Here is a 12,535-nt window from a genome sequence, read left to right as displayed (position 1 = left end):
AAACGAAATGTCCAGTAATTGTGAGTAAGTTGTAGAGGGAGGAGCTTTTGCGGAAGTTCTTGCTCCAATTGTGTACAAGTAGTAAGGAATAAAGAAGAGGGAGGAGGAGAAGAAAAGCCAGTTATCAGACTCTGCTTTGCTGTGTAAAATGCTTTCCCAGAGTGCTGTGTGCATCGCTTGTGCTTTCTTTTAAATAAATGCAAGTTTGGACTTCACCCACTTGCCGGTTGGACATCGATCGGTAAAAGAACCTTAGGGTCTTTTGGCAGACAATAAACCTTTTCATTTTCTCCCCAACTTCCCTACTATCTTGTTTTTGTAAACTTGTGTCTCTTCCCTCGTGTAACGATGAAGACAGCTCCAAGATTTGCACCTGTATAATCGACATGACACCACTCTTGGTTCGCAAGAGAAATGGAGGCACAAGTCAGCCCATGAACTGTCAAGATTCCCTCAGATTTTACACATGATCACAGTTTGAGCCAATATGTGGTTGTGCTTATCAGGAATGTATTAAAAAGCTTGTCCATGTCCACAATGTCACCAACTAGAAAATTGTGCAAATTTAAAAACAACTTTGAGAAACCACGAAATGAAACCTCCTGAACTGGCAACAGCAGCATTTTAGAAATAAGTAAAATTAATCTTGGCTAATAAACCAGCTATACGAGGTGTGTTCAAAAAGTATCCGACCTTTGTTCATAAAAAATACTCGTATCCAGATACAACAAACTTACACTAATCTCCTTCAAAGTAGTCCCCTTGGGCTGCCACACACTTCTCCCAACGGTTCTGCCACTGTCGGAAGCAGCGCTGGAACGCCTCTTTTGGGATGGCGCGCAGCTGGTCCGTCACATTCCGCATGATGTCTTCTCTGGACTGAAATCTGGTCCCTTTCAGGGGCATTTTCAGCTTGGAGAAAAGCCAGAAGTCACACGGAGCCATGTCGGGAGAGTAGGGAGCCTGACGAAGCACAGGTGTGTTGTGTTTGGCCAAGAAACTCTGTATCAAATGTGAAGAATGGGCGGGTGCGTTATCGTGATGGAGCTGCCAATTGCCCGCTGCCCACAGGTCCGGCCGTTTGCGTCGCACAGCGTTACGAAGGCGACGCAGAACCTCTTGGTAATACTCCTTGGTGATGGTTGTGCCGTGTGGTGCGTACTCGTGATGAACCACGCCACTGGAGTCGAAGAAGACGGTCAGCATGACTTTGACATTGCTGCGGACCTGGCCTTGCTTTTTTTGGCCTTGGGGATGTTGGATGCTTCCATTGTGATGACTGCAACTTGGTTTCTGGGTCGTACCCATAAACCCAGGACTCATCGCCAGTGATCACTGTGTTGAGGAAGCTGGGATCGCTGTTCAGTCTCCAGCATGTCCTGTGCGATCTCCAAACGGAGTTGCTTCTGCTCAATCGTTAGCAGCTTTGGTACGAACTTCGCTGAGATTCTCCTGAAGCCCAAATCCTCCTTCATAATGGAATGAATGGATCCAATGCTGACGCCCACCTCGTCTGCAAGTTCTCTGATCGTGATTCGACGATCCTGCATCACCAGGGTCCTCAATTGGTCAATGACGATCTCATTTCAGGATGTTGAGGGCCTACCCGAACGTGCTTCACTCTCCACTGATGTGCGGCCATCTTTGAAGCGGTTGTACCACTCCTTTATCTGTGTGGTGCTCATTGCTTCGTCCCCGAAGGCCTGTTGAATCTTGCGGATCGTTTCCACTTGGGAATCGCCAAGCTTTACACAAAATTTGATGCAGTAGCGTTGTTCAAGTTTTTCCGTCATTTTGTCAAAAACGAAAATCCGACGGCGCTCACTTACATTTCCTCACTCATCGGCGGTCTGCCGTCGAATGACTGCAGGTGGGAAAAAATTCACGCGTGCGCATTAGGATCGCCTACATACGTGCACCAATCAACGCCTCCCTAGCTTCATTTGTTTACGCACGACAAATTAAGGTCGCATACTTTTTGAACACACCTCGTATTAGAGAATATATTGGGTATGCAGGTGTCTTCTGATACCTCAGGGAGATGGATGCCCCTGCCTTGCATAACCCCAGGTCACCTGTGGGTGAGGTGTAGTACCTGTCAACCCCCCTTACCAGGGTAACGGTCTGCAGCCATGCGGTTTAAATGGCAGATGGCTCTGCACATATGGTGGATGAGAGTCCAGTTGACTCCAACAGCACTGGCGGAAGACGGTGAATTCCCCAACGGCCAGCAGAGGGACGGAGAGGAGTGGCGATCCCTCCCCCCCCGTCTGGACACACACTTACCCGTGTATCGCAGCCATAGAAAGGCAATGCCATCATTGCCCGAGAACAACAACATGCATGTTAAGGCCATTTTCCATCATAGAGCAGGGGTTAGCCTTGCGGTCCCCATGACAATCTTCTCCATCTTGCCCTATTTTCTGCATCTCTCCTTGTTAACCCCCTTGCCCGCATTTCTTCTTCCACCATCTTTAGCCAAGTCTTTCTCGGTCTTCCCCGTCCTCTACTTCTTTCTACATTCATTTCCATCAGTCTTCTCAACCAGTCACTTTCATCCTTCCTCAACCCATGACCAAACCATCTCAACCTGTTCCTCTTCACAGCATCAATCATAGGCTCTATTCCCATCATTTTTCGCAATTCATCATTTGTCTTCCTCTCTCTCAACGATACTCCGCACATCCATCGAACCATTCGCATTTCCACCCTTTCCAACCTTCGTTGCTGCTCTACGTTCATTACCCATGTCTCACTCCCATAAATCATAACACTTCTCACACATGCAGCATACACCTTTCCCTTCAGCTTCAACGACACTCCCCTCCTCATCAGCATGCCACTCAGTTCCCGAAACTTGTTCCATGCACATCTCACTCTAGCAACCGTTGCCGAGTCTGATCCACCTTCTCCATTCAGCATGTCTCCGAGGTAGCAAAATGTTTTCACACCTTCCAGCTTCACGCCGTCTCCAAGATCCAACTCAACATTTCCTCCATCTGCAGCTCCCTCTGTGCACACCTTACATTTGAATGTAGCTGCCACACTGGTTAATGACCCTCTCAGACCACTACATTTTTGATGAACCCACTCAGCGCACATTGTACATTGAATGGAGTTCACTCCGACACCCTTCCTGCACACAGCACAGGGCCACTTCCCAGTTCTTCCCACCTCACCACATGCTTTGCCACTTGCCATCACCTTCGTCTTTCCGATATTCACCTTCAGACCTTTTGTCTCCATACATTCCTTCCACTTGTTCATCTTTTCCTTCAGTCCATCCATACTTTCCGCAATCAACACGAGATCATCTGCATACAACAACTCCCACGGTAAACCCTCCTTTACGTTCTGAGCCAGCACCTCCATCACAGCTACAAATAGTAGTGGACTTAGTACCGACCCCTGATGCACTCCCACCTTCACCTCAAACTCATCACTGTTCCCGTCCTTCATCCTTACAGCTGTGCGCGCTCTTTTGTACATTGCCATCACTACTCTGATCAACCATTCCTCCACTCCTAACTTCCTCATTGCCCATGTCAATACTTTGCGTGGAACCCTATCGAATGCTTTCTCCAGATCAACAAACCCAAGAAACAACTTTTTCCTCTTCTCCATGTACTTCTCCTGCAACTGAATGAATGAATGATCGTTTTCAGGCCATTTTTCACCGCTAGAGCGGGGGTTAGCCTTGCGGGCCCCATGACAAACATGGTTCCCTGTTTGAGGCAATGTTTTTATGGCCTGATGCCCTTCCTGACGCCAAGACGCCTTCTCCTGCAACTGCCTCACAATAAAAAGCACGTCTGTCGTTCCTCTTCCTGGCATAAATCCAAACTGCATTTCGTCGATCTTCACTTTCTTCCTTATCCTCCTCTCCAACACCCTTTCCAATACCTTCATTCCATGCTCCAATAACTATCGCTCGGTACGAGCCACACTCTAGAGGGTCACCTTTCCCCTTGTATCGAGGGACGAGGGTAATAGGTTCCCAATCCACTGGAATGCGGCCTTCTTTCACCGCCAGATTACAGATCTCTGTCATTCTCTTCACACCCCAACTTCCTGCTGCCTTCAACATATCTCCCACAACTCCCGTCGGCCCTCCCGCTTTTCTACTCTTCATTGCTTTTATCGCTTCCTCAACTTCCTTCTCAGTTATCTTCTCTGCCGGTCCTAAAACTGGGTTACTCTCTATGTTGCCATCCCATTCATTCTCTGTATTCAACAGCATTTCCATATATCTTTTCCATCTTCCTTTAATTCCATCTGGGTCCACAACGATTTGTCCCACTTCATCCTTCAAGCAACTCACCCCCATCACATCACACCTCTCTTTCGCTATCTGCTTTGCAATCCTGAATACTGCTCTCTGACCCTCTTCCGAATCCAAGCGTTCTCCGAACATTTTCCTACATGCCTCCTGCGCCTTTGCTACCTCTTTCTTTGCAGCCTTCTTGGCTGCCTTATAACTTTCATGCTCTGCTGTTTCTGCTCCCGTACCCTTCGCCTTCTGCCACTCCTTGAACTTCTTCCTCTTCTCATCAATCCTCTTTCCAACTTCATCATCCCACCACCATGTTTCCGAGTGCCTCGGTGGTCCTTTTGTCCATCCACATACCTCACCTACGGCTCCGAACAGACTAGCTTTCATTGACATCCAACCACTTTCAAGCTCAACCACATTCATCCTCTAACCTACTCGGCCTCTCTTTTAATGCATCTCTTACTGTCACCTCTTTCAACCTCCACACCTTCATTCTCGGTTGGTACTTCACCCGCCGAGCTCTCCTCGCACCTTTCACCCTTATGTCGCAGACAACCAAGTGGTGCTGTGAAACAGCCTCCTCCCCCGGCATCACCTTTGTGTCCCGGAGGTGCCCCCTATCTCGCCTACGCACCATCAGGTAGTCAACTGTTGTCGTCGACCCACCTGACGTGTGTGTAACAAGCTTATTATTCTCTTTCTGGAACTGAGTATTACAAATCAACAAATCAGCTCCATCAGCAAACTCCAAAATCCTTTCCCCTTCTCCATTTCTCACACCATATCCGTAACCCCCATGAACTCCCTCAAAACCATCCATACTCCTTCCCACATGTCCATTTAGGTCTCCTCCTACCACAACAACTTCCTCAGTCGAGAACACTCGACATAATCATCATATTCGAGAAAAGGTGGCCTGAGGATTATAAAGAAAGAATACCAAGAGGGAGAATTGCTCTGCAATACATTTGCCCTACCGATGTGATATTGTCTAAGTCTGAAAAGGGCATAACTCTGAAAAATTGATGAAATGCCCTGAGACCTGAGCATGTTCTCTATCTTAACATAATAAAGCCATGTACAAAGTTTCAGTTGAATATGAAACAAGAAGAAAAAGACAAAATGTCATAGCTCCTGCCGTGGTTTTAGTAGTTTTGCTGTACGGAGTTAAAGGCCGTCAGTCGGCCATCTTTGGTCGGATGACAAAACAAAATCTTTTGCATATGCATACTCATGTGTCGTCTTTGTGTCAAGTTTGAGGAAAATCGGTCTATGCATGTCCGAGAAATGGATGGGGACACGTTTAAGTAACAAATTGGCGGCCTGTCGGCCATCTTGGATCTAATCTTGAAAAAGCAAAGACGTGCTTATATAACCCATCATTCATAATCTGTGTGCCAAATTTGAATAAGATCGGTAAATGCATGTCCGAGAAATGGTTGAGGATGTGGTCAATATCGGGTTTTGTACAACTAAAATGGGACAATGACAGGGAGATCAGGAGAAGTGGTGGAAGTATTGGTCAGAAGAAGAGTGGACATATGTTGTGTGCAGGAGACGAGAGGGAAGGGAAGTGGTGTGAGAATGGTGAAGGGTAGGCAGGGACAGAAATACACGTTTATGTGGCAAGGGTGCCTGGAGGGCGTGAATGGTGTTGGTGTCCTGTTTTCTGAGGAGTTTGTAGACAGTGTGGTGAGTGTGACTAGAGTGAGTGATAGGTTGATGATGGTGAAAATGATGATTGGAAAGCTCTTGGTGAACGTCATCTCGGGATATGCTCCGCAGGTTGGTTGAAGCGATGAAGAGAAGGACAAGTTCTGGTGTGCGATAGAGAAGCTGATGGAAAACGTGAAAGATGAGGAAGTTGTTGTGGTGGGAGGAGACCTGAATGGACATGTGGGAAGGAGTATGGATGGTTTTGAGGGAGTTCATGGGGGTTACGGATATGGTGTGAGAAATGGAGAAGGTGAAAGGATTTTGGAGTTTGCTGATGGAGCTGATTTGTTGATTTGTAATACTCAGTTCCAGAAAGAGGATAATAAGCTTGTTACATACACGTCAGGTGGGTCGACGACAACCGTTGACTACCTGATGGTGCTTAGGCGAGATAGGGGGCACCTCCGGGACACAAAGGTGATCCCGGGGGAGGAGGCTGTTTCACAGCACCACTTGGTTGTCTGCGACATAAGGGTGAAAGGTGTGAGGAGAGCTCGGCGGGTGAAGTACCAACCGAGAATGAAGGTGTGGAGGTTGAAAGAGGTGACAGTAAGGGAGGCATTAAAAGAGAGGCTGAGTCGGGTAGAGAATGATGTGGTTGAGCTTGAAAGTGGTTGGATGTCAAAGATAGCTAGTCTGTTGGGAGCCGTTGGTGAGGTATGTGGATGGACAAAAGGACCACCGAGGCACTCGGAAACATGGTGGTGGGATGATGAAGTTGGAAAGAGGCTTGACGAGAAGAGGAAGAAGTTCAAGGAGTGGCAGAAGGCGAAGGGTACGGGAGCAGAAACAGCAGAGCATGAAAGTTATAAGGCAGCCAGGAAGGCTGCAAAGAAAGAGGTAGCAAAGGCGCAGGAGGCATGTAGGAAAATGTTCGGAGAACGCTTGGATTCGGAAGAGGGTCAGAAAGCAGTATTCAGGACTGCAAAGCAGATAGCAACAGAGAGGTGTGATGTGATGGGGGTGAGTTGCTTGAAGGATGAAGTGGGACAAATCGTTGTCGACCCAGATGGAATTAAAGGAAGATGGAAAAGATATATGGAAATGCTGTTGAATACAGAGAATGAATGGGATGGCAACATCGAGAGTAACCCAGTTTTCGGACCGGCAGAGAAGATAACTGAGAAGGAAGTTGAGGAAGCGATGAAAGCAATGAAGAGTGGAAAAGCGGGAGGGCCGACGGGAGTTGTGGGAGATATGTTGAAGGCAGCAGGAAGTTGGGGTGTGAAGAGAATGACAGAGATCTGTAATCTGGTGGTGAAAGAAGGCCGCATTCCAGTGGATTGGGAACTGAGTACCCTCGTCCCTCTATATAAGGGGAAAGGTGACCCTCTGGAGTGTGGCTCGTACCGAGCGATAAAGTTATTGGAGCATGGAATGAAGGTATTGGAAAGGGTGTTGGAGAGGAGGATAAGGAAGAAAGTGAAGATCGACGAAATGCAGTTTGGATTTATGCCAGGAAGAGGAACGACAGACGCGCTTTTCATTGTGAGGCAGTTGCAGGAGAAGTACATGGAGAAGAGGAAGAAGTTGTTTCTTGGGTTTGTTGATCTGGAGAAAGCATTCGATAGGGTTCCACGCAAAGTATTGACATGGGCATTGAGGAAGTTAGGAGTGGAGGAATGGTTGATCAGAGTGGTGATGGCAATGTACAAAAGAGCGCGCACAGCTGTAAGGACGAAGGACGGGAACAGTGGTGAGTTTGAGGTGAAGGTGGGAGTGCATCAGGGGTCGGTACTAAGTCCACTACTATTTGTAGCTGTGATGGAGGTGCTGGCTCAGAACGTAAAGGAGGGTTTACCGTGGGAGTTGTTGTATGCAGATGATCTGGTGTTGATTGCGGAAAGTATGGATGGACTGAAGGAAAAGATGAACAAGTGGAAGGAATGTATGGAGACAAAAGGTCTGAAGGTGAATATCGGAAAGATGAAGGTGATGGCAAGTGGTAAACGTGAACTCCCTCAGAACTCCCTCAGTTTGAACAAATTCCCCCACTCCCTTCAATCCCACTCCTCCCTCCAGGTCTTTAAAACAGCTGTTCACCACCATCTCTTATCTTCCCCCATCGAAAACCTTGATCTTTTCTACCCCCGGTAATTCACCCCAGAGTCCTTGCAGTGTTCATATGTTTTATTCCTCTCCCACCTCCCCCCAAGTCCTCCCGATGTCCCTGCTCTCAAATGTTGTGTTTGTGTCCTTCCCCCTCTCTCCCCATCTTGTCTGCCGCTCCCCTTGTTTTTTGTGTGTCGGTTTGTCTTTTTGTGTGATTAATGTCAGCTCTTTCACGAGCCTCGATCTTGTATACAAAAAAAAAAAAAAAAAGCATGTGGTGAGGTGGAAAGAACTGGGAAGTGGCCGTGTGCTGTGTGCAGGAAGGGTGTCGGAGTGAACTCCATTAATTGTACAATGTGCGCTGAGTGGGTTCATCAAAAATGTAGTGGTCTGAGAGGGTCATTTACCAGTGTGGCAGCTACATTCAAATGTAAGGTGTGCACAGAGGGAGCTGCAGATGGAGGAAATGTTGAGTTGGATCTCGGAGACGGCGTGAAGCTGGAAGGTGTGAAAACATTTTGCTACCTCGGAGACATGCTGAATGGAGAAGGTGGATCAGACTCGGCAACGGTTGCTCGAGTGAGATGTGCATGGAAGAAGTTTCGGGAACTGAGTGGCGTGCTGATGAGGAGGGGAGTGTCGCTGAAGCTGAAGGGAAAGGTGTATACTGCATGTGTGAGAAGTGTTATGATTTATGGGAGCGAGACATGGGTAATGAACGTAGAGCAGCAACGAAGGCTGGAAAGGGTGGAAATGCGAATGGTTCGATGGATGTGCGGAGTATCGTTGAGAGAGAGGAAGACAAATGATGAATTGCGAAAGATGATGGGAATATTGCCTGTGATTGATGCTGTGAAGAGGAACAGGTTGAGATGGTTTGGTCATGTGTTGAGGAAGGATGAAAGTGACTGGTTGAGAAGAGTGATGGAAATGAATGTAGAAGGAAGTAGAGGACGGGGAAGACCGAGAAAGACTTGGCTAAAGATGGTGGAAGAAGAAATGCGGGCAAGGGGGTTAACAAGGAGAGATGCAGAAAATAGGGCAAAATGGAGAAGATTGTCATGGGGACCGCAAGGCTAAGCCCCGCTCTAGCAGGGAAAATGGCCTTAAAATGCATGTTGTTGTTGTTGTTGTTGTACAACTAAAATGGCCGCCAGTCTACCAGTCGATCATCTTTAATCAATCGCAAAATAAAGTGAAGTGCATGTATATGCCCTCATGCACTGTGCTTGTGCCAAGTTTGAACAAAATCGGATCATGCATTTCCGAGAAATTGTTGGAGACACGTTTAAGTAACAAAATGGCCGCCAGTCGGCCATCTCTGATTCGCAAAAGAAAATGAAGTGCCTATGTATACCATCATGTATTGTCTTTGTGCCAAGTATGAACAAAATCGGTTCAAACATCTCCGAGATATGGTGGCGGACGGATGGACGAGACCAAATCCATAAGCCCCTGTTTCAGACCAAGTCCAACGGAGGCTAATAAAGGGAATGGAAAAAGTCGGGAAAACTACGGGTGGGACGGACGGATGGAAAAAACGGAGAGCAAGTCTATAGACACCTCCAGTGAAACTGGTAGGAAAGTAATAAGGAGGATACCACCAAAAGGGAAAGCTAGAATAGCCACAGATGCAAACAAGAAAGAGCAATCAGAGATTGCAGACCCTCGCCAGGACGTGTTTTTAGTGGTTTTTCAGGCTTTTGTGTTGAAACAAATATGGCAGCCAAACCATGTGACCGATTACATCATCTTTTTTATTTTCTCCACCAATGTATCCCCAGATGACGCTCAATAAATTTCATCTTGATCGAATAAAGTTTTGTATTTGTCGAATTATGACATCATAACGGAGGTACCTATGACATATGACATCATGATTAACAGATGTTATTCCACATGGAGAGTTCTTTACAATTAGCCATGTCTCCATTTTTCTATGCAGCGCTTTCGGAGATAAAGAGGCACAACGTTTTTCGGTTTTTCCAAGATAGCACCCGCACCACGTGACATATGACGTCATGATTATCATTTAAAAATTCTACAGGTGGAGTTGCACCTATGGTGAAAATTTCCTATCAATCGGACCAACGGTTTCAGAGAAAATCATATTTATTCTGTGCGGACAAACAGACAAACTGACTCAAATGCAATACGGTACCCTCTCCTCTGGCGAGGGTAATACTATGAGGTGTATTACATGATTCATCTTTGAAGCAATTTGTCAAATACATTATTCCATTGATGTCTTCGTAATATGTCATTGCTGTCAACCCTTGATACTCCTAACCTTCCCTCACTCCACGGTAATATACTAACCCGATTGGACCCACAATTAGTGCTTTCACCAGTCACAAGTATCTATATAATAATACCGTAAGGACTCGACTTTGTTATCCCTTTTACGCCGCACCCAGTGACCCGATGCCCACGGCACTAATGCATTTTCCATCTACGAACCGCGCTCTTTGTTTATCACGTACAGCCATACTCGAAAAATCTGAATTCGCCGACTTTGGGACCCAAAAGCATCCGATTATCGGCCGATACGACGCCATCTTACGACACCACCGTATTGGCGTCTGCTGGGCGAAGGCGACGCGAGCCGTTCGCTGATTGGACAGGCGAAGGCGAAAGCAAGCCGTCCACTGAGTGGACAATCCAGAGCATGCATTTGTGCCGGTGTCGGCGATCGTTGTTCATATACGCACTCTTCATTCTCATCTTTCTTCCTAACTCTTACTCGGACAAGCAAATCCCCTATGCCATCCATAATGGTACACTCTATCCATACACCACATCCTCTCTTCCGTGGATGTTCCACGGGTTTCGGCTAGTCTATATAATAATAGCGTAAGGACTCGACTTTGTTATCCCTTTTACGCCGCACCCAGTGACCCGATGCCCACGGCACTAATGGATTTACGATCTACGAACCGCGCTCTTTGTTTATCACGTACAGCCATACTCGAAAAATCTGAATTAGCCGACGTTGGGGCCCAAAAGCATCCGATTAACTGCCGATACGACGCCATCTTACGATGCCATCTTACGACGCCATCGTATTGGCGTCTGCTGGGCGAAGGCGAAGCAAGCCGTCCGCTGATTGGACAGGCGAAGGCGAAAGCAAGCCGTCCACTGAGTGGACAATCCAGAGCATGCATTTGTGCCGGTGTCGGCGATCGTTGTTCATATACGCACTCTTCATTCTCATCTTTCTTCCTAACTCTTACTCGGACAAGCAAATCCCCTATGCCATCCATAATGGTACACTCTATCCATACACCACATCCTCCCTTCCGTGGATGTTCCACGGGTTTCGGCTAGTTTCATATTAATAGCACAAGGAATCGCACAATACAAAACACATCATCACAAAATGCCAGTCTGACTGCTGCCCCATCAGACTGTCAACAATTTAAGAAGCCCCTGTATATTTGCTATGATTACATGAAGCAGGACAGCCATTTGATTTATCTCTCTCCTGGGATAATTACAATGCACCACGTTTTTTTTTTTTACAACACCTTTGCTAGCAAACGCACCAAATCATTTGAACTCGTGTTCCTCCGACGATTTCCAGATTAAATTTTGTGTGATAAGATATTAAAGCATCTTGTACTGACTGCCCTTTTCCCTAGGCCACAGTGAATGTTTTCCCACATTTCATGAAAGGCAAAGACAAAGAGAATGGGAACATGTTATCGTGGTAACAAAAACAACCGAAAATAAACGGATGGACAAAACATGAAAACGTAATTCCCCCGGCCTTCAGCTGCAGAGGCATAAATATACAAATATGTCATGAGGATGGAAAACCTGCACTGAATTCGCTACGCGGGATAAACCATTCAGAACATTTGGAAACTCGGGAAAACCTTGTTGCAAATACTAAACATCCAAGGCAAAAAAATTATAACTGTGGATGGCAAAACATCCAATATAGACAGATCTGAGGGATTAAGGAAGTTAGGAAATCCACAGCTCCATAAAAATCACCCGATTGTTACGTGAAAAGCAGGTTTTTCACCAATATCTGGCACTTTGCTTGGACAACACGACCCAGAAGGCTACATTTGGTATTCAATCGGTCATACAGGTAATGATTTTGTTAATTGGAAACAATTTGACTCTTATCCAGTTAAAGGTATTTCGATGCTACTCGGAGATGCTCACAAATCGTTATGAGTGTTTCATTAATAAATTAGACATCAACGAAAAAATAATGACGAAAGTAGAATCCTCGACCCCAATGCGACATCACTGGAGCAACATCGCTGTTAGCGATTTAGAATAGACCAGAAACCGATTCACATCCAGGAACATCTTCACACCGAGAGAAGTCCCACATCTCCACTGTCCCACGGCAAGATTTTTCGGCTGGCAGGATGGCCTAGAGGTATGGGTAGTCGCCTCCAAGCTCTCTTGCCGAGGTTTGAATCCTGACCCAGCTATAAACGGTTTTCATGGTGTTTCACAGGCACGGCGATTCAT

Source organism: Myxine glutinosa, chromosome 14 (assembly GCF_964187855.1).
Source record: "Myxine glutinosa chromosome 14, kmMyxGlut1.1, whole genome shotgun sequence".
Classification (NCBI taxonomy): Eukaryota; Metazoa; Chordata; class Myxini; order Myxiniformes; family Myxinidae; genus Myxine; species Myxine glutinosa.
The sequence above is the reverse complement of the archived record's forward strand: the minus strand, read 5'-3'. Positions refer to the sequence as shown.